At 38.6% G+C, this 24,480-nt stretch overlaps 1 protein-coding gene across 1 annotated transcript in view; it reads left to right on the top strand.

Moving 5' to 3' along the window:
- LOC150077809 (oxysterol-binding protein-related protein 2) overlaps positions 1-24,480 on the top strand; it is a 99,781-nt gene that overhangs the window by 331 nt on the left and 74,970 nt on the right. The gene's annotated exons all lie outside the window — the stretch shown is intronic.

Below are 24,480 nucleotides of genomic sequence, written 5' to 3'. Positions count from 1 at the left end.
TAGTTATTGGATTGATTTTTGCCTTCGATACATCCGCATCAGCAAACGCCTTCTGTATCTTGTTAATTTGGTATATTGTATAAACTAATACTGGTTAATTTAATTGTAATAGCATAATATTATTCATTTAATACCTCATAATACTGATATTTTAATATTTTGACCTTTATTATTTTAAAGATCTTCATCAGATTATGAACTGTCCATACATTTTTGGCGAATTCTAAATTTCTATAATGATGATAATGAGATTGAGTGCTAGAATAAGAATGCATTTTACTAAAGAAGGACTCTAATTTCAATCACGGATAAATATCCCTCCTCCTCAGATTACAATTTTTTATTTATACCTATATTTTATCTCCACACTTCATTAATTCAAGTTGATCTGTTTTTCTCTCTGACTATATAGCATCACATTGATTGAGCTCTGGTTAACTTTATCCCAACCAGACAATTTACATAAAAAGAGAAGATATGGGTCTCCATAAAAACTGTGTCCCTAGTCTCTGAAATCGTGTCAGTTTGTGGTTTCCACTTTAGTTCTGTTTTCAAGATTTTCTACAGAGTCTTAAGATAATCTATGCCATAAAGAACATGAAAATATGTCTACTTTCACTCATATACACTAGCTTTCTTAGAACCTTATGAAAAAGTATCTTATATTATAGTTAGTGAAGGTGGTTGTTTAACAGGAAACTTTTAATTGATGAGTGAAACTTAATTGTATAAGGCAATGGTCAGGCCACTTGAGTACTGCATACAGGTCTGGAGGCCTCATTTTAGGAAGGGTGTAGATTTGCTTGAGCGTGTACAGAGAAGGGCAACAAGATTGGTAAAGGGAACAAATGGTTGCTCTTACCAAGAAAGGCTTAAGTTCTGCAAATTGCAGTGTCTGGAGACTAGGCACCTGCGAGGTGATCTGATTGATGTGTATAAGGTCTTGAATGGTTTAAACAAGCCAATGCTGATGGGATTCTTCCTCTTGCCCAGATTAATCGTCTGAGAGGACATAAATTGAAGAAAGACAGTTGTAGAATAGATGTGCGGAAGTTTGCTTTTAGTCAGCGTGTGGTTGATTGTTAGAACAAATTCCATCTGTCGTTGTGGACGTTGAGAGCTTAAATAAATTCAAATCAGAACTAGACAAACGTTTGGAGAGAATGGATGGATGAAATGGGAGGGTCTCTCTCTTGGCTGCTGCTGTATAAGCTTGCTTTCTTGCATCATATGCCTTTGCTAATGCTAATTATTATAATTACCCCTCTTCTACCACGTGTGATTCAGTTTATAGCCCAAACCACGTTAGGAAGAGAAAATATAGAGTTACAATTTGGGAACATTTGCGTGAATTTTAGGGACTACAAGCTAAAGAGTTTTATAGTTAAAATTACATTATGATTATTATACAGGGTTGCGCTACATATGTATTTACCTTAATATATAGTACAACCCTGTTTAAAAAAATGTATAAAATATGGAACCCTGTTAAAATGTAATTTTAACTTTAAAAATCTTTAGCTCGGATTCCCTAAAAAATTCACAGTTAATAATTGCAAATGTTTCCAAATTGTAACTGTATATTTTCTCACTCTAACAGCCAATGTATGGTCTGATGATGAGCAGTGGTAAGTTGCCTGAAACGTCACCTTAAATGTATAGTAGTTTGTACTATAAGCTTAATAAACAATATTATTAATTTCACGTGGTAGAAGAATGGTTATTACACCAGTTAAGTATCTTGTATTACCTTAATACTAAATATCAAATTCTCCAATAAAAAAGTCACACAGTATGGACCCTTTTCAGTAAGCCATGATTAAATACTAGGCAACTGATAATTTAATTCAACGAATTCCTGTCCAGTTCGTCCAAGAAGAGCGGTTTTAATTTTGAAATTGCATTTCGAAGGATAATCGTTGTAAAGAGATCTGAAGAAAACAAGTTTCTTAGGCAGTTTTAAGGCACATTTTATAGCCTTAATATGAATGTTTTCTGGGAAGGGAAGCCATTTTTGATTGGAGTAATCATATGGGAGCAATAAAATCTACAACTGGAAGAGCTAGAGTTAAAAATAAGTGAGGAAAATTTGATCACAAAGACCGTGTCTGACACTAAACATAATTTTATACACTTTTATTGGGGAAACTTAAAAGAACATTCTCTTTCAAATTGATGTTATAACTCCTAATATTTTTGAGTTGATCGTAAAAGAATAATAGCGTTGTTCTTAGCGATATTAAGTTTTAATTTTTTAGTCCCGCAGTAAATTTTTTTGGAATATTTGATTGAGTCAAGTGATCTGTAATGAGATTTTATAACAGAATAAAAATTACTCCAGTTTTTTATTCAATTGAAATTTGAAACTGCATCAACTAGTTTATTCTCTGACCGCATACTTACTGCCTTTAATAGTAGTTGTTGTTGTAATTGGTTTTTGGGCGCATCGGTAACTAAGACCATATTGTATGTCTGTAAATAGTGTGCGTGTCTTCTGTGTTCGATTTTCTTCTTTCCTGGACGAAAAACTTTAGTCTTTGGAGGAAAAAAGTATGCTTCCCTCGCCTGAGACCGACTAACTCGGCCACGTTGTGAAAAAGGTCCACAAAATTTCCCCCATCATCGATGGGACTCGAACGCGGGTCTTTTCCACCCGGTGGTGGAGTACGGCGATCCTACCAACTGTGCTACCCACCCACGACGGCCTCCGGTTATAGTAGATGGCTCTCTAAGTTTGTCCACTTCATTCTTAAATTTATTTAAGCTACAAGTATCAACTATCACAACGATAGGTGGAAGTTTGTTCCAGCGATCAATCACTTACTGGCTTATGTCCATTCAAGTGCTTAATATGAGCAAGAGAGAAGATTTCCCTCAGCATTGAGCTTGCTCAAACTATTCAAAACCTTAAACACTTCAATCAGATCACCTCTCAGGTGCCGAGTCTCCAGACGCTGCAATTTGCAGAAATTAAGCCTTTCTTGGTAAGCAGATCCCTTTGTTCCTCTCAACAACCTCGTTACTCTTCTCTGTGCTCGCTCCATCAGCTCTACATCCTTCCTAAAATGAAGCATCCAGACCTGTAGGCAGTACTCATGGTGTCTGGCCTGACCCTTGCCTCATACAAAGGGATCACCATCTCCTTATCACTGTTTGTAAAATTTCTGTATTATCATTGACAAAACGCCATGAGCTGTCCTCGCAGCCTATTTGCGTTGCTCAGAGAATTTCATAACTGACTGCACAATTACCCCCAGATCTTTTTCATTTTGCACACAGTTGGTACGTTACTCTGAGGTTATTTCTACCAATATGCAGTACTTTGCATTTGTCAATGATAAACTCAGTTGCCATTTCTCATCTGCCTAACTTTTCTATATCCTGCTACAGTAGCATACTGTCATCAACAACTCTGCCAGCCTTTTTGTTATCTTCAAAGCTTGGAAATTAAGCATGATATATCTTCATCAGTATCATTGATAAATATAGAAAACAACAATAGGCCCGACACTGAACCCTGGGGGATTCCCCTAATAACATTAGTCCACGATGAGCAGTGATTACCACTGCTCATCGTGCTAATCACCATTGATTACCACTATTACTCACCATTGATGACCACTCTATCTTCTCCCATTCAACCATCCCTTTATCCATAGCAGTAACTTTCCCTTAATGCCACGCTGCTCCGCTTTGTACAGCAGTCTTATGTGTAACGGTATCAAAAGCTTTCCTGAAATCCAAATATATGCTGTCAAAATTTTGCATCTAGTTCCTTTTGACCACATGGTAATATCCAATCAAATATTTCAGACAAGATTTCCCCTTAACAAACCCATGCTCTGTGTGAACTATAACTGCAGTCTAGTATAGATGATCTTGTATTACTTCTTTAACCAATGACTCCATTACTTTTCCTGGAATATAAGTTAAACTAACAGGTCTGTAATTACTCGTGTCGCCCTTTGTGAATTGGAGATGCATTCTCACTTCTCCAGTCCGTGGTACCTATCCCCCTGAATCCAAGGATGCTCTCATAATTATTGCTAATTGTGTGCTCACTTCCTTTGTTTCCTCCCTTCATATAATTGGTTGGATCCCATTTACCCCAGGCGAAGAGGAAAATCTTCGAGTTTCCTCTCAGGTATTAAAAAATCATGCCTCCTGATAATTTATATTCATCCCATGCATTTGTCTTCTCTGCCATACGTCTCATTAGTTTATCTCATATGAATTTAGGCCTAAATCTTCAACAGTATTTTTTAGTTGGTTATGAAAGCCTTGTAGCTTCCGAGATTAATTCCTTGAATGCTTCCTATTTAGAATTTGCTGACTGTTCCATTATCTACAATTTAAAACTGTCTGAGGCCATTGTAGTCACCTTTATGGAAGCAAAAATCCTTCCCTTTACCCCTGATGATAGTTACATCTTTAAATAAATTTGACATCAACATACTGTGATGACTGCTACCTAGTAACTTTCTTTATCTACAGATTCTTAATGCATGAATAATTCCTGCTACTGATAATCGGATCAGGAGTATTACTCCCTTTGGTTGTCTCTAGAACATGCTGATGTAGAAAACAATCATCCAATAAATCCACGAAATTCTTGTTAGTGTGCAAGTGACCAATGCACAAGTTCTAGTTAATATCTGGAAAGTTAAAATCCCTACTATAAGACATTCTGTTTTTCTGGCCCACTCTATTTCTCTGTACAGTTGTTCGCTTTACTCAAGAGTCATTAAGCTTACAACTCACTCCTCTCATTTTGCTTTCCCAGTGATTGTCACACCAAACTGACTCAACATTGCACTATCCACTTATGTCATCTGGATGCCCTGCCTTAGATTTTGTTTTTATTAACTAACAGCATACTCCTCCCTTTCTGTACATATTGTACTCCCCATATTCAAATTCTGCATCTGTGTGAAACCACGTCTCTAATGTCCCAACAAGTCCGCATTTGATGTCTTGACCAGCACTTAAGTTCATCAATTTTTTTATTATACTCCTTGCATTTGTGTATATGCACATGTTCTTACTCTTGGTTACCCTAACATAGTCCACGTATTTACTTGTTCCGTGATGACTCCCAGTAGGCCTTGAATCCCTGGCACTTTTCTTTCCAGACTGCTGCTCTTTCCAGTCTTCTTCCTGTAGATAATTTATTGAAGGCCCCCTCCTATGTATGTATCAATGATGAATGGTTTTATCTGGTCTGTTGTTACTGTTCAACATATTTTAGGATTTAAATTTGACGAGCTGTTGTTCTCGTATATCAAACATTGATGTTTCAAGCCAAGACTGAGAAAATTTGAAATGAAGTTTCGAATACTAAATCACATCTTAGTTCAACGAAGTATGATAATGAAAGAAACTGGTTGATTGAACAGTGCTCATTTTGCTTAACCAACACATCATTTCGTTCAACATAACTTGCCTTATGTGACTGAATGGAATATATTAATTTTGGCAATAGAAATTTTTTTTCTTTTATAGAATTTCTAGATTTCTTCGTCTCGGAGAGTGGGTTTGTTTACTCCAAAATGTTCATGTTATGAGGTTTCATTAAGGCGTGTCCTTTTGCTAGAAGTTCAATTATAGGATGATCATTTAAATGAGTACCCATGAAAAAACTAATAATTTGGAGTAAAAGAGTGATAGAGGCATGAAGTGCACAACTAACACTCCTTGTTCTCTGACATGATTGTTTTAGGCTCATCAGCAATTTACGCCATATTGAGCCATTTATAATATATCTGTAAATTGGGTGTGCTCTTTGGTCGATTTACTATTTTCTGTACGAAAAACCCGAGTTTTTTTTGGGAAAAAAACGATTCTATCCTCCCCAGAGACCGACTAGCTCAGCCATGTTGTGAGAAAGACCGATAAATATTCATTGCTTCATTCACGGGATTCGAACTCAGGTTCTCTCCACCTGGTGTGAGCAAGACGGTGTCAACTGTGTTACCCGCGAGGGTCCCTCTTCTAGCTGAATGCCATGTTCATTTACTATTCACACTATTGCGCATGGAAGACTACTGTATCAATTTGAGCAGTATGGTATTAAGATTAAGTTGGTACAATCAATAAAAGGGTGGTTGAGTGAGAAAAGACAGAGTGATAATCAATGGACGCTTCTCTTCGTGGACCAATGTTATTAGTGGAGTCCCCCAGGTTTCGGTGTTGGGCCCACTGTTGTTTTGTATATTTATCAATGATACTGATGAAGGTATATCGGGCTTAATATTAATGTCGAAGTTTGCAGATGATACAAAGGGTGGCAGAGTTGTTAATGACAGTAATAGCAGTGTGTTACTGCAACAGGATCTAGAAAATTTAAACAGATGGGCTGAGAAGTGGCAGCTGAAGTTTAACATTGACAAATGCCAAGTACTTTTATGGGTAGATGTAATCCCAGAGAAACATACCAACTATGTGTTACTACACTTAGGGTGGTAGAAAATGAAAAAGACCTAGGAGTAACTGTGCAGTGAGATATGAAGTTTTCTGAGCAATGCAGGGCTGCCAGAGCAGGTCATGGGGTTTTGTCAATGATATACAGGAACTTTGCTAGTAGGGAAAAGAAGGTTATTATCCCTTTGTATAAGGCAATGGTCAGGCCACGCCTTGAGTAATGCGTACAGGTTTGGAGGTCTCGTTTTAGGAAAGAAGTAGAGGTGCTTGAGCGTGTACAGAGAAGGGCAACAAAATTGGTGAGGGGAACGAAGGGTCCTCTTACCAAGAGAGGCTTAAGTTCTGCAAATTTCAGCGGCTCGAGACTAGACACCTGCGAGGTGATCTGATTGAGGAGTATAAGGCCTTGAATGGGTTGAGCACGCTGAATTCTGATGGGATTCTTCCGCTTGCTCAGATTACGAAACTGAAGGGGCATCGATTCTAATTGAGAAAAGACAGTTGTAGAATAGATGTGCGGAAATTTGCCTTTAACCAGCGGGTGGTTAATTGCTGGAACAAACTTCCATCTGTCGTTGTGGAAGTTGATAGCTGAAATAAATTCAAGGAGATACTGAACAAACTTTTAAAGGACTAGATGTGTGAAATATTTTTTTTTTTTTTTTTTTTTTGGCTGATGCTACATAGCTCATACGCTTGCTTTCTTGCCTCTATTACTATTTGTACTGCGCATTCATGCTTTTATAGGTTGTGGACAGATGGTGACAACATACACAGAAAGAAGAATATTACTTTTAAATTTCATATTTCTGTTACTCTTAATTGAATTCGCATTTTCATGGGTTCCCTTATAAAATGATCATGTGTTATATTCTTTTCAGTAAGTCAATTTTCTCATCACGATTGACCATTACTTCTAAACGGACAAAATCCTGATTTAATCAAATGCCTCCCTTTGGGAAAAAATGAATTGTCCTTGAACGGGAAAAGCAGGAGTATAACTTGGTTTGAAAGAACAGTTCTGACATTGACCCGTTTGGAACATTACCAACTAGGCGACACTTTCTAAAGAGCACCTACAGAAAAAAGAAAAAAAAAACTCTAAGTAGTCTTCTAAATTGACTTTGTTGTAATGCTGTGATCACACTATCGTGTTTTAATCTTTTCTTATCCCTCCTCCCAGTTGTAGTCATCGTGGCCTGGAAAAAGTTTCTAATTACAATTCTTTCGTGCAATAGAAACTCCCCTATGACCACACACACACACAGCACAAAACCCATGGAGCGCTTACACTTTTTTTCCCTCAGATGGTCGATTACGATCCATCCGTTTCCTTTTCTCCAACTTTCGCACAGGTGCATTCTTCTTTAAGTCCGCATTGATCGACCTCATTCTTTACCTGCTAGGCCCTTGAAGAATTTTCTTTTAAATCCACCTAGAGGAAATACCGAAAACTTCTTCAATCACCTTAAAGGGATCTTTTCCATTAATCGTATATTCGTAACCACAGAAATTTATTGGAAGATAAGAAAACTCAATTATCAATGTCAGAGACTGAATACTTTTCAGTAAAAATATTGCGTAATATTGAGTTGCAATCCTGTAAATTCAAAAATGCTGATTAAGAAAGGATCTTGAATTCAGAATGTCTACCCTACAGTTGTTGAAAAGAACTCTCCAGGATCATAAGAGTTAAATCAGCGAAGATCAGAGAGATTAGAGTCTAATTATTGTAATTTATAATTTTACTCTTATCTTCCCTCGAAAAGGCTGCCTTCTTTGAAATTATTAGAACGGTGCATTAATCCATCCTAGATGCTTCATCATTTAAATTCAGCTGTGGAATATTTATGAACTGACGTCACAAAAGAATTATCTATTCGCTGCCAAATTCTATAGCATCACGCATGCTTAATTAGACCAGTAATGATCAGGCGGTAAGTAAAGATGACTAATGAGATTGATTGCATCTGTTGTAATTAGTAGCTTCTGTGACTTGAGTTTCCAACAGTGTCATTTAGGAAATTGGGCTTCGTCATAGCGCCCTCGTGCGTAGCACAGTTGTTAGAATCGCCGTTCTCCCCACCAAGAAAAAGACCCAAGTTCGAGTCCTGTCGATGACATTAGGAATTTTTATGGTCCTTTTTCAAAACGTGGCTTAGGCAGCCGGTCTCAGGCGAGGTAGCATGATTTTTCTTCCGGAAACTCGGGTTTTTCGTCCAGAAAACAGAAAAAAAAAAAACAATAACCACAGAACAGACAATATACACGGCGCAATATGGTCTTAGTCACTGATGCTCTTAAAACCCTACTACAACATCATATTCATCAATCAAAAACCGGTTGAGAATATTAAAAAATTCGACTGGATGGAAATGAATTCTGGAACAGAATTCATTTCCAACAACGTGTTAATGTTCATATAATCTTCTAACCTGAAGTCACGAATGGCTCCTGTGCTTGGTGGCATATAATCATTATTTATTTATTTATCCTTTGAGGAAACGCCCCTGGGAAAGCCATTGGTTGGAAGGTTGTGGATTACGTTCAAAGGTGTAAAGCAGATCCCATGAGTACGAGGTTACATAGTCCATGGGGCGTTCACTCTGAAGGGTAAATACAAAATTTAAACAAACGTGTGAAAAAATGATTTTAAAATTAGTATATTTCAAATTTGACATAGAGAGACAGATATAGTTAATAAGGATGTCAAAATTAAATGCAGTTTTGAGTCGAGAAGATGTCCTCTAAAGTTGCACGAGACGATATGAGTCGGTGAAGACTTCAACCTGTAGGCGTTATCGGTACAGAGCTTTTCTGGATCAATTTTTAGTTGATTAAAGAACTCTGTCGCGTTTGCTGGAAAAAAGCGACAAAGGCTGTACAGTTTTTTAAGTTGCTTTGGAGAGAAGGTCTTGTATCAATATTCCTGGGGGCTTCTCAATGAGAGTGAAGCGAGCCATCAATGCTGGGAGCGTATAATTTTCCTATTAGCAGTTGGGCTAATGTGAGTATGTTTCTTGTGTTTATTGTCTGTTTCCAAGGAGGAATACTAAGGTTGGAAAGCAGAATGGCTCTAGAGATAGCAAATGGGTGATTCGAGATACTGTTCAGCCATCTCAAGAGCTAGTATCCAATGCTGAGAAGAGCTTTCAGATTGCTCGGTGGGGCAAAGGACCAAATCTGTATAGCATACAGTGGGGTAGGAAGTATACATTTCAGGATACACTTTTTAACATGGTCTGGGTTTCTAATGCCAATTAACTCTTGCATGGCTGACCAGAGCGCCACATATGTTTTTGCTTTGATGTAATCAAATTGCTCAGAGAACTTTAGTCCCTCATTCACTTACCAGTATAGAGATATTCTTCCTTGTCTTTTCTGTGTAATTGTCATCTTGGCAGATTTTATTGGGTTTAAATGTAGTTCCATACTGTCTAGATAAATCTTCAGCTCATCTATTGTGTTATTAGCATGTTGATTTGTTTGCTGAACTTGTTGTTGATCTTTAGACCTGACGAAGAATTTCAGAACATCAGCATACGTAATAAAATCGTCTTTGTGGAATGCAAAAGGTTTTGAGAGCTGTAGCAAATAATATTGAGGAGAGAACCTCCTCCTTGAGGTACTCCCTTCGAAATGGTGTAATAAGCAAGAAACTCCACATGAGAGATTATGAGGCGTCTTTTCTTCAGAATGTCACATCAAATCTTTAGGAGATTGCCTTGTATTTTGAAGTAGTAAGTTAGAATTTGTTCAAGAGCCGTAATCTAGATATTGTCAAAGGTTATGGATTTATCTAACAAGATAATATCGAGATGTTCCTTATTATTAAGAACTTTCTGCATCCGGAAAGGAGATTTGTAACAAGTTTGTAGACGATACAGGTTGGCGGGGTGGTTAATGACAGTAATCAGGTGAGCTACTGAAATAAGATCTAGAAAAATTAGACCGATGGTCTAGGAAATGGGAGTTGAATTTTAACATAACAATTAGCATGCATATAGGTAGCAATAATCCCAGATTAACACACCAGCTGTCCGGATAGTGGAAAATAAAGATCTGGGGGTAATTATGCAGTCAGATATGAAGTTCTCCGAGCAGTGCAGACAGGCTGCTAGGACAGCTCATGGTGTTTTGCCAACGATATACACAAACTTTTTCCATACGTTATAGTTACTGTTAAGTATATGCAGTTACTTTCAGTAAGTTTCAAGCCTACAGGTCAGTAAGGCTCCTGGGGTTGATGGCATATACCCTATAATCTTAGGAGAGGCGGCGAGTTGGTGCATTGAACCATTGGGACTAATTATGAGAGCATCACTGGACTCCGGAGTTATTCCATTGGATTGGAAAAGTGCCAATGTATCTCTTGTACATAAGGGCGGTTCTAAGAGTGAAGTGGGAAATTACCGGCTGATCAGTAGTAGGGAAAATCATGGAAAATTTAGAAAACCATGCTGAGTATCCTGAATTCCACTCTTGACCCAATGGTCAAGAGCGGAATTCAGGATACTCAGCATGGTTTTCTAAAGGGAAAATTATGTTTAACTAATCTGGTTAGCTATTTTGACAAGGTCACTCAACAGCTGGATTTAGGAAACAATTTCGACATAGTTTATTTGGATTTCAGCAAAACATTTGACTCAGTCCCACATGAGTGGTCACTTTATAATCTGGAACAAGTTGGAATCACAGGGAAAATCCTTAGATGGACAGCTGGACGGCTTCGGGGCAGGAGGCAGAGGGTTGTGATAAATGATTATTCCCCAAATTGGGTTGATGTAAGAAGTGGGGTTTCCCCAAGGATCAGTATTAGGATCACTATTGTTTTTGATTTTCATAAATGACATCGATGAAGGGACAGAGGGCATGATGTCTAAATTTGCAGATGATGTAAAGATTGGTATAGTAGTTAATAATCACCACCAAGCGGAGCTTCTTCAGAGTGACCTAGATAAACTTCAGGGATGGTCAGAAAAATGGCAGCTATGCTTTAATTCAGCAAAGTGTAAGGTATTGCACCTGGGGAACAGTAACTCCACAATAACTTATACACTTGGTGGGGTTGAACTAAAGCCGGTATTGGAGGAAATGAACTTGGGTGTTACGATACGGTCAGAGCTGAAGTTCTCCGAGCATTGTAGACTGGTTGCAAGGAAGGCCCATGGTGTCCTATCGATGATTTATCGAACAATGGCTAGTAGAGGTAAAGATGTTATAATCCCGTTATATAAGGCTATTGTTAGTCCACGCTTGGAATACTCTGCTCAGGTATGGAGATCGCACCTAAAGAAAGACATTGTGCACCTAAAGAAAGACATTGTCCAAAGACGGGTAACTCGCCTGGTCAGATCGTCAAAAAGGCGTCCATATGAGGAAAGACTTCGAATATGTGGGTTGCATATCTTGGAAACTAGATACCTTAGAGGAAACTTGATTCGGGTGTTTAAGGCTCTGGGAGGCATAAGTAAAATGAATGAGGACGAACATTTCCCTGTTATAAATGATTCTAAAACTAAGGGCCTTAATTTCAATTTCCGGGGGGAGATGTTTACATTGTATTGCAGTTATTTTAGCCAGAGTTATAAATTACTGGAATAAGTTACCTCCAGAGATGGTAGAGGCTAACAGCTTGGCGAAATTCAAAGGTCTGCTGTCTATGTTGTCTGTTTCCTTTTTTTCTTATTAATTATTATTATTTTTTTAATTTTCTTATTTTTATTATTTATTTTATTTTTTAGGCTGGTGCAGCATAAGCTGGTTATGCCGCATTTTGAGTACTGTATACAGGTCTGGAGGTATCACTTTAGGAACAATGTAGAACTGCAGGAATGAGTGCAGAGGAGAGAAACAAATTGATGAAGAGAACGAAACGGTGGTGTTACCAAGAAAGGCTTCAATTCTGCAAATTGCAGCTTCTAGAGATCGAAGTGTTTAAGGCCTTCAATGGATTAAGTAAGCTTAATGTTGGTGGCATTTTTGTTCTTGCTCAGACTACACATGAGCGGGCATAAATTCAAATTGAGAAAGGATGGTTGCAAGATAGATGTGCTGAAGTTTGCCTTCAGCCGGCGGTTGCTTGATTATTGGAAGAGACTTCCGTCTAAATTCAAGGTAGAGAAATTCTTGGAGGGTAATAAAACTTAGTGAGTTACCACACTGTTTGCTGCTACTATCACAGCAATCGATCAAATATTTCGAAGATAATTAAAAGGAAAATCAGGGACACCTTTTTCGATGACCCTGAATAACTTCAAAAATGTGAATCAGTTCATCTTTATTTAATATTTGTTGAAATAGAAAGTCGGACAAGTATCTATTTTACTCTTCATGCAAGTGGAAAGGGAATAAATTCTTATTAAGTTCGATTGAAACTACGTAGCGAAATATGCCCAATTTCTGCATCTTTTCAATTTAGAACCAAATTAGACTTTTGTAAATTGCGTGCATCTTTTCCACAAGAAAGAACTTTCTTGCTTTCTGTGTATGAACGAGCTCTTAGTCAAATCACTTTCCATAATAAGTTCTGTAGAGTAATTTGTAATCCCAGTGGATTGACTAGCGCGGACGTTGACAGTTGAGGATATTTCTGTGATCTGAGGAGCGCCTTTCATCAGACATTGCCTTTCCTCTAAGTAATGGCTCGATTTAAATAACAACATCCACACATTTCTCTCTTTCTACATATAATTTGTCCACCGCAAGCTTCAGAGAGATTTTATTTCAAAACAACCGCCAGTTGTGTGTAGATTAAATTTAGCGCTTGTTTATTCACATTAACTGACACAGGGGAATATGAAGAAAGCTAACTTCTTAAATAATCGTTTATTTCTTAGCTGTAATCCAATTTAAGCAGAGTAATAGAAAATTTACGGAATCCATTAGAGATCCTGCAGTTTTTCTGTGTACTTATGGTATTTATTTTATAAAATATATAAATATTCTTTTTTTCAAAATCTTTTTAATCCATTCTGGTGCGTTTTGAGCTCGATTTTCTGCTTGCTGAATGAAAAAACCATGCTTTCTCATCTGAGACCGACTAACTCAGCCACATTGTGAAAAAGACCCATTAATCCACTCTGTTAAATGACTGTTTCGTGCTAGTTCTTCTTATGCTATTAGTGTTTCTACACGCGTTAGCATATTGATTCTACTCACCAGCCATAAAATTACAAACCTTTATTCAATATCTGGTAGGGCCACTTGTTTTCCAAATTACAGCCAATGCACACTGTAGAATGGATTCTTCTGGGCGTTGCAGGAGTCTAGCTCCAGATATAACCATTCTTTCATCGAAATGTTTGTTAGTTGCTGTATTGTGGTTGGTAGAGAACTGCGAAGCCGAATTGCCCTTCCCATCGGTTCCCAGACATTCTCTGTTGGATTCAGATCTGAATTTAATGTTTGTAAATCTTGGGAATGTTCTTCAAACATTTCAGATACATTTTTGCACGGTTTATAGTTGCGTTGTTGTCCTGAAAGAATTAAACGCAGTCCGGATAAAATGAAGCCTTACAAGGTGAAAGTGGTCTCATACGACAAAAGGATATTCTGTGAAGGTAAGATGACTTTTTAACGGTATGAGCAGACCCAGTCCTTACCAACAGAACATACCTTCATGCCATAATACTACTTTCAGTCTGTTGGGTGGTAGATACAAGACAATCTGGATGCAAGGCTCCATGAGGTTAAAACGCCACGCTTTCACCCAATCCTTGTGTGAGACCAGATCGCATGATCTTTTCCACTGTTCGACAGTGCAGCCCACTCCAGCCGAATCTTTCGATCTTTTACAGAAAGAAGTGGCTTTCGTATAGACACCCAACTAGGAAATCCCAGATTATTATTATTATTAGCCATATGGGGCAAGGACGCCTGGGGCTTATGCTGCACGAGGTAAAAAACATTTCTGAATTACCCTGAGAGAAAGAGATGATGATATCCAGCTCAGGACCCTGGATGTGCCAAGCCCATACTCACTAGATGTGAGTCCCTGGGGTTAAATTTGTTCAATTCCACCGCATGATTCGGATAGAAATGGATCTTACTTTGACTAACTTGAGTTTTTCAGTTATTTGCTTCACATTGGACTTCTATCCTTGAGCACAATTCACTTTAAATTCCAGCAATCGCATCCTTGGAGTACCGACTTTCTGCCTCATTTCTTTCATCATCCACTCATTGCATACTTTTGGGATGGTTGCGTTCAACACGCTAGTGAAGTACGTTCTTTTTCTCATTTGTTGCTCCCTCTAAACATGATCTAAATAAAACCTTTCTGAAAATCGCAAAGATTGTCTTCACCGTGACCAGATCAACTAAGAAGCCACAGGAAAACTTACAGTATTTATCTCATACCAAGCAACTTATGATTATAGCATGTGGCAACTTACATTTTCATACCACAAGTTTAAATTATCTGTTGATGCTAATTTTAAAGGGTTTCTGATTTTTTTGACCAGTGCTTGTATTCGCTAAAGTACCCAAAATGTAATTCATCATCCCATTATCTTCCCATGAAATACTACAAAAAGGTTTTGACAATTGTCTACTTTATTTCCAACCATCCATAATGGAAAGCCAGCCTCAAATTTCCTGGGGATTTTTAAATAATTTTAAAATGAACTCCAATTTTTTTGATAACTATAAGAATTCAAAATAAAATTAGAGTCATGAAAAACTAATGAAACATTTCAGTTTCCCTGTAGAGGGTGCTTAAACTGGAAAATATTCGATATTTTCTTTTTTCGGTGGTGTCATATATTGCAGCTAAACCACGTGTTCAACTTCAGTATAAATGTCAAGGATAGCCAATGCTATTATTCAAATTTCCTTTTCTGGAAATTATCATAAGAAAATTGTACCGTCAGCATCAATTCTTTAGATCTTTCGAAAGTTAAATGGCGTTATTACCATATTTAAATTATGTTAATGTCAAAAAACTAGGTCAATAAGTCTCAAAGTTCTAGGAAGCTTAAACTAATCTCCAGGAGCTATTTCTAAGGTCTAGTTTTAAAAAATCCTACAATACGATTTAAAAAGGGATCCGAAGTGTGGAGTATAAGAAGATACTGGTCTTATTGCACGAAGGCTGATCGATTCTGGATAATTCTGCAAAGAATGGAGAAACTCTCATCATACAACGAGAGATTTTCCATTATTTTCCCACAAGAGTTGCATGGTTCCATCCCTCTCCTGCGCAAAATTAGTTTGTTATCCTAAAAAAAAACTGGCAAACCAACTGTGGAGTATCAATTTATAATCATGTATATATTTCCTCTACACTCAAGCACAAATAATCGAGCCCAATTTCATAAAGTATTTAACAACTTTGTTTCCAAATACGTCTAATCAATATAGTCCGAGGTTGCTGGACTTTGTACTTATGCCTGTGGAGGGATTCTTGATGACCAAAGTGTACAGAGAGAAACAGGAAAAGGATATGTAGCAATCTAATACCATATCATGAATATGTATACAGGAAATACTACTGTATTGGGACCATACGTGGTATGAATGGTAGACTTTAGTTCAACTCTTCCGTGGTACACTGTGATGGTATATAACTCTATAAATTAGCCAGAAATGGGTGTTATTTAATTGCTTTATATTCCTACCAGACATAAGATCATATGGAAAGCCTATGCAGTACCCGTCTATGTCACAAGGAGGCGGACTCGTGGACAAACGGAAACAGGCAAAGTTGGTCGACTTTGAACGGTACCGGCAGCTAAACCGAGAAGTCCGACAAAGAATGACAGCAGAAAGAGAAGCATACTGGAACCAAGTGGCAGACGATCTTGAAGTGACGGCATCCAAAAACGATTACCGCACTCTCTACCGCACCCTCAGATGTCTGAGTGGAAAGACCAAATTGACTAGTGACAACATCAAGAATGCTGATGGGACCTTCGTACGATCACCATCCGAACGCCTGCAACGGTGGAGTGAATTCTTCAAAGCTTTGTATAATCACGACCCACCTCAGGGACCGCCAGCAACAGCACTCTCGATCGACCCCCCCTGAGGTCTCCATGGTCGATGTTGAGCCTACAGTAGAAGAAGTGAAAGCAGCCATACAATCCCTGAAGAATGGCAGGGCACCAGGAGTGGACCAAGTCACCACAGAAGCGATCAAAGCCGGGGGAGATGTACTGCTTCGCCGACTACACTCACTCCTCAAAACCATCTGGTGCACTGAACAAATTCCGTTAACATGGAGGAAAGCCATTATCGTACCGATCCACAAGAAAGGTGATAACCGGGACTGCAAGAACTACCGTGGCATCAGCCTCCTTTCCATCATCGGAAAGGTCTTTATGAAGATCATCCAGTCAAGACTGCAAAAACATCGCGAGCAAACCAGTCGAGAAGAACAGGCAGGATTTAGACCCGGGCGAGGATGCTGTGATCAAATCTTTGCCATTCGTCAGCTGATGGAGGAGAGGATCCGGTGTGGACAGCGAACCGTCATTGTTTTCATTGACTTTAAGTCTGCTTTCGACTGTGTCCACCGGCCTGCCTTATGGAAACTACTAGAGGTTGAACATGTACCTCGAAAAGTCATCACACTCCTCCAAACTGCATACAACGGTTTAACCAGCCAGGTGCGCATCCAGAACGATTTATCTGAGGAATTTACCATCCAAACTGGAGTCCGCCAAGGGGATGTAGCCTCCCCGTTGCTTTTCAACATCGTGGTCGACGCCATTATGAGGCAAGCATTCAGAAACAGACAGGGCATACAATATGACAAGGATCACTATGTGACTGACCTGATGTTTGCTGATGATAGTGCTATCCTTGCCGGTAACGACGCTGAAGCCACGGACATCCTCTACGACATTGCCCGCATTGCCCGGCCATACGGTTTGAAGATCAATGCTGGTAAGACAAAGGCCCTGACAACAGATGGGTCGCAAGCCACCATCTATCTCGAAGGCGTCCAGATCGAGCAAGTGCAGGACTTTAAATACCTTGGGTCGCTGGTCCAGGAGAAGAAAGTTGCATCCGCCATGGAAATCCACAGCAGAATTGGACAGGCGGCCACTGCGTTCGCCTCGCTCAAATGGTGTCTGTGGAAGAGGACCAACATTTCCACAAAGACTAAAATCCGACTCTTCCGGACTTTGATCCTGCCCATTCTTCTTTACGGATCGGAAACATGGATTTGTCTCAAGTTAGATTTGAACAAACTTGAGGTATTCCAAATGCGATGCCTGCGGCAGATCTTGGGCATCTCTCTTCGCGACCGCATCACTAATGATACCATCCGCGCCAGATGCCAACAGCAACCAACCATTGACGACCAAATCCAGAAGCGAAGGCTCAGATGGTTTGGCCACGTATGTAGAATGGGCACGAACAGAATACCATCCACACTCCTTTGGCACCCAATGGAGCATCCAACGGACCGCGCCTAGGAAAACGTGGGCCAAGCAAGTGGAAGATGACTTGAAGAGCCGACGTCTCGACCTTAACCAGGCCAGGACTGAAGCCATGGATCGTAAGGTATGGAAGAACATCACAGAGCAAGTCCGAAATCCTGCGGCACCTACAGCAGCATACTGGTTGCGTGGCCAACCGCCTCCCCCAGCTGCCAGCTAAGGACCAAAGAAGAAAGAAGAAGAAGAAGACCTACCAAGTGAATAAGAAAATTAAAATAAACTGCACCAAAAGGGAGGAAAAGCCAAACCTGTGAGTGCCAGTTAAAAATAAAAAGTTTATATAAGAGTTGCTAAAAGTAATTGCTTTACAAATGTAGCTGTTGGTTGAATCCACATTTTTAAACTGTTTATAGTTAAATTCAAATCATCAGAATAACCAGTTGTATGTGTGTTTAGCGCCAAAGCAACTAAGGCTATAAGGCGTCGTATCTTCCATATCACTTCTGTATAACACCATCACAACTGATATGATCCATAAAAAATCTCCCTCTTAAAAAAGTGCCACAAACTTATGATTACAGACATTACTGCGAATACAAAATTGTCATTTTTTGGGAAGAAAACGCCTAAAATAACCAAAGTATGATTTAAAATTCTGAATCCACTTAGAAAGAGTACCACACACTGAAAAAAAACTAGTTAGAATAGTGGAACGTTTTTTTATGCACTTTGAAACACCTACCCCGAAAACATAACCTAAAAACGCATCCTGAACGTACATTTGCATTTATGTTTTAGAGCCTTCAGCTACCACGTTAAATATTCAAATGACTGATTTAAAATTCATAGCACATATTTCATATTAGCGTGACTGAAGTAGGATGGATACATAACCATCTCGGGACTCTTCTTTCGCTCTATATCAGAGTTGGTGATTTAAAATTCACACACCCGCTGTGTCTTACTTAAAAGGGTACATAATAATATATTTTTTGCAATTTTCTAATTAATTCCATTTCATTTGTTGCCAGTGACATCAGTAAATTATATAAACTAGAAACAAGGTCTGTTGAATTAAAATCTAAACTTCAAATTAAATTTGCATGAAAATGCTTTAGATCTTTTTGATGACCCACAAAAGGAAAAATTTAATCAAAAGCCAAAATTCGATACAAATATTCTTAATTATCTTCTTCTTGGATCAACAATCATGCTCGACTTAACTTTTTTTTTTGTTATATTTTAATTTTGTTCCTCCACTCTTTTCTGTTTCCTGTTCGTCCCCTCCATCCATGTGCTTCTAGGTCTTCCTCTCTTTTTCCTTCTAGGGGGTATCCATTCCATTCCTTTTTTTTTGGTAGCTTCTCTTCCCCCACTCTTATAACACGTCCATACCATTCTAGCCTTTTCTGTTCTATTCTGTCTATGATGTTTTTTGAACGTCCATCACTTTTCTTATATCTTTGTTCCTGACTCTTTTCCAATTTAGATCTTCGGGCTGATCTTCTCCAAAAATCCATCTCGACAGCTAGCTAAATTTCTCCCCAGATAGCCAAAGTAAGCCAAGGGAAAAACACACAAACAATCTGCCATTCCATTTATGGAAAAACACAAGGAAGGAAAAAAGTGTACAGCATTTATAAACTGTAAGCAACAGAAAAGAGAGTTCTCCTCTTCTTAAAAACTAACGTTGTAAAATCTTGCAAGGCCTGAAAGACTTCTTTATTATCTAAACATATGTACTCTTGTCCTCTGACAAGGTGTGATACAACAATTATTAACTCCCTCCTGTAGTCCTCATATATGGGACAATCAAATAAAATATGATCCCACGATTCCGGCAGTGTGCATGTACAGTTAAGATGAGTTTCTAACCCAAAATAATAAAACAACTTTTGGTTCGAAGACCCATGCCCGTAATTAAATATGATGTTTCCATATTTGGATGAAACCATTTCTTATTTTTGACATTGTGATTAAACCGCACATTGGGAATAAATAATCTGGTAACATCTCCCATTAAACTCTGTCCCAAAGATATTGCCCCATCTCTACTAATCTGCTTCTCATCACTTCCTTTTCTTTTTTAAACCATACAAGTAACATTTATCCCCCAAAAGCTTGTTCTTACCCTTTTTCTCAAGAAATAACAAATTTGCCTTTAGATTTATATGCTATAAATAGCATATAAATCTTATTTACACCTGCCCACATACTCAGATCTTTTACTACAACTCCCATCGCCTGCTCTAATACTAACCTGGATTTACCCTCAGTACATATTACTAAATCATCTGCATACGCAACCAACTTACAATGCGGAATTTCTTTCTCCAGCCACTGATTTAACACCAAATTCCAAAACACCAGACCGAGCACCGATCCTTGCGGACAGCCTCTATTAATAGATCTACCAAATTTCAAATGTTGTGAATATACTTGAACTCTCCTATCACTTAAATAACTTCATAATGTTTGAAGACAATTTATTTTTCTTAATGAGCATAAAATGCTCTCGTACCACACCTTGTCAAACACATCTTCAAAATCTACAAATAATGCCAAAATATATTTACTTGTTGATTGCGAACTATAACTCACTAATGTATTTATATCATCCTTTGTTGCTGAGTATCATCATCCATAGTATCATACACAAACAGCTCATCTGTAATAGTTTTAATGGTTGAAAGCCAATCACAAGTTTCTATATTATTTGAGTTAACCATGTTAATATGCAGTTTGTTTCTTGGCAATTTAAACAATCTTGTGCCTCCCTGAAACGGTTAAAGATGAACCAGAGAGATATAAGCTGCTCCATTCCGGCAGGCCTTCATGTACTGGCTGCCTCTCGCGATAACCGCAGAGGGGGTGGAGTTGGTATAATCTTCAATACGACAAAGTTCTCCATCGTGCACTCTGTGTCAAGTATCTCTCAAGACGTGGAAGCCTTAATGATAACTCTGAAACATCAAGATACCACTGTAGACGTCGCATCTTAGATGGATGTAAACTGCGCCTCGCTATCGATCTAATGACCAAATGGATCAATACCATCGCCCTTCACACCGCTACCAAGACAGTCACCATCACTCCGTGCTCCAGAGCGTGGTGGACTCCCCAGCTCAACCAAAGTTTCCACTACAGACAATCACTACACGCCAAATGTAAAGCTTCCGGCAATGTCCAATATCGCATTTCATTCTCCAAAGCCAGGGCCGAATTCAACATAAATAAATAGCTGCAATTAAAAAGCACCTCGAAAGAACCCCTAAAATGGGAAAACCATTCTACAGAACAAAGACTAGTTCTTCTAGCAACATCGACCCAGTTGACTGGCTCCACAAGGTTGCCAGATTTTCTAAGCAACCACCAGCTCTACCTAACCAGCCACTCTTCAACCACTCGCAGCCCACTGATAGTCTCGCTACGATCCGAATTTCCAAGCAACAGCTGATGCAGGTCATTAATACTCTCTCTTTCACAGCAACCACCGGTGACGATGGCATCCCCCAGTTCATAATTAAATGCTTTAGCGTCTTCATCATTGATTCACTCCTCTACCTATATAACAGATGCCTTGAAGGTCATTTCTTTCCACCCCAGAGGAACAGGTACTCTGTCCGGCCCCTTCCTAAACACCAACAATGGACGCTCCCAAGCCAATATAGGACCATCGCTTTCACCTCTGTATTGCTAAAAATTCTGAAGAAAGCACTGCTACCGTCTGTCACCCATCAAATTCTCTGTGACAGTCCTCAGCGAATACACTCTAGGTGAATTATAACTAACCTTGCAACAACCACACTGCACGTCTTAGAAGCCTTTGAACAAAAACAGGAGTTGTCAGTTATTTGATGCCATCTATATACCTAATCTCCTACGTCTCTTAGAAACTGAACCTTGAGTGATTGGAAGAAGGTCATCTGGTTCGATGAATCACGTTTCCTGTTGCACCATGTGGACAGCCAAGTACATATGCATCGTTTACCTGGGGAAGTGATGGCGCCTGGATGCACCGTGGGACGAAAACAAGTCGGTGTCGGCGGTGTCATGATTTGGACGATGTTCTGCCAGGATACCCTGGGTCCAGTCATCCATGTACGCAGTCTAACGTCTACGACCTACCTAAACATCATTGCTGACCAGATACATCCTTTCATGGCAACGGTCTTCCCATCTGGCGGTGCCGTCTTTCAACAGGATAATGCGCGATTTGCGGCGTCTCAACCACGGACCTTACAGGAGTTAAAGGATCAGCTGGTTACGTGTTGGTACCAGATACCACAAGACACATTTAATCTTGTAGTGTCCATGCCTTGTAGGAGCTGTTTTGGTTGCACGTGGAGGACCAACATCATATTAGGTGGTCATAATGTTTTGGCTCATCGGTGTATCTCTGAATTTTTCCCAATCTCCAACAAATTCGATGTGGTCAAGAAACTGAAAATTCAACTGATTTCAATATACTGAACAAAATTCAAACAGCAAAATCATTGAACAATTTTAAATTGTTTTCGCTGAAACCAATAATTCACCAGCTTTTGTCTGGTGAGTTATTGGTTTCAGATCAAGTAGACTGGGAGGTTACAATGTCAATTATTGCTCTGTTCTGACATACACTCCTGCCTAAAGTTTGGCCTTTCGTTTTCCAGTCACATTTCATTTTCCTTACTCTTCAATGTTTTTATTAAAATAGGAACAACTTGTTTGCCAATTTTTATTGAAATATTTTCTGTTATGTATAAAAATCAAAAAACTTAGATAATATTTAAGAAACATTTAAGAAATTTCTAAACTATTCGAGAATGCTGTAAAAGACATGGTAGAACGTTGTAGGTGATTCCAGAATATTCTAGAAAGTTGGAGTATTATTTCCATGTTGTAGAAGATTTTAGATGATTTTAGAACGTTTTGCAATAATATAAATTTAGGAGTAAGATCTGTAACTTATAAAATCGAACACCGGCCATTCAGAAAGAGTGTTTGGTGTAGGTTTTGTGTTTCATGATAAACATGGAAAGAAATAAGGAACTGATTGTTGAAAAAAGGAAATGTTGTTATGACGCTTCATAAAGAAGGAGAAAAAAGGAGACTGACACTTTAAAAGGACAACCCACGATCGGGACGACCGCGTGTAACAGTGGAAGTACAAAATAAGACCATAAAAAGTTTTTTCTGAACTCAATGGATGACTTACTGCACCTGAAATCAGAGTTGAGTTCAATAGGAACAGAGATACTCCCGTGTCTACTCCACTGTAATATTTCGTCTTAAACAAGCAAGACTTCATGGTCGTGTAGCCGTCCAAAAGGTTTTATTAAAACAGGAAAGTCGAAAGAAACTGTTCTCTTTGAGCCATTAATATTGGACAACTGAACATTGGGAAAACGTTCTGTGGATGGATGAATCCAAATTTGAAATTTTTGGATCCAAGCGTAGAATTTGTGAGATCATAAACTGAAGAAAAAAAAAAGGTACCACATTGTTTAGTGGTTGCAGTCAAACGTAATGGTAGTTTCTTCACAATCCTGATTGCTTGTTTCTATACAGTTGGTAACATTGGTCAGAATTGAAGTAATTTTAAGAAAAGTCCAGTTGTTTATATCATTCAAGACTTGCTTTCGTAGCAGAGTTTTCAATAGATTTTTCTTTGGAGATCTTAAGCAATTACAGAATAAAGATGTGGTGAGCGGTGCCCAAAGTAGTATTAGTATTAGTATTAATCAGGCCAAATGATGCCAGGAAACTAACTTAATTTGGTTCTTGTCTTGGGAGATTACAAACTTGACAATAGCTGGTTCCTTGAAAAAAGGTGGTTAGTCATTTCTTTTGTGTTAGTTACTCTTTGCTTTCTATTGATCTTCCTCTCATCAATTTAACATGTACCACCTCTCAGTGTGCTGTTCGCATTCTAATGAAACAAGATTTCTCTTGTTTGTATCTGAAGTTTTCGAGAGGATGTCCAGTTGCTTTCTTTTGTTGTATAAATGTTGCTTTTCTTACTCGATTTTGGAAGAAGTGTTTCTGTTTTTGCTTTTAATTTGTATTTTAAGTCAGCAGTTCGCTCTCCATAATATTATCAGCCTTGATGGAAGCAATTTGAAACATATCCCTGAAACCTCGTGAATTGGTTTCAAAAATAAAGTTAGCAAGTTAAACTCAGAGATTTGTAGAATGATATCTGGTTCAATATATTGTAGGGAGGGGACTAGTTTTTTGTGTTTCAACCAGTCTAGGAATTCCTTTTCATTCTCGAAGTGGTTCCATTGTTACAGGCTGATAAAAAATATATTTTAAGGGACTCTTGGCTAAATGTACGTCCTGCATCCTGTGTTATATCAGTGGAGTAAGAACATACTCTCTTTATGTGAAGAAGGCGAAGGTGTCAATCAACATTCGTTTTCAATGATTAGTTCCCCTTCCATGTGAGTAGTGAAGTTCAGAAACACAGTTTAAGGTTGAGGAGCATGCTCGTGATCAGAAATAAACTTCATGGTCTCCTTTTTGTTAAAAACATTGTTGGGAATACTGTCTACTTAGATATTTTGGAAAATGCTGTGATCCTGCAAGATGGGATACTTCGTCATTTCTTGCAAAATGTGCGAAGCTGTATGAATGAACACTTCCTAGACCGGTGAGTAGGCCAAGGTGAACCAGTTGGTTGGTT

Source organism: Mastigoproctus giganteus, chromosome 11, assembly GCF_048544385.1.
Source record: "Mastigoproctus giganteus isolate SK-2022 chromosome 11, ASM4854438v1, whole genome shotgun sequence".
In the NCBI taxonomy this organism is placed as follows: domain Eukaryota; kingdom Metazoa; phylum Arthropoda; class Arachnida; order Uropygi; family Thelyphonidae; genus Mastigoproctus; species Mastigoproctus giganteus.
Note: the sequence above shows the minus strand (reverse complement) of the source record. Positions and strands in the feature narration are given on the sequence as shown.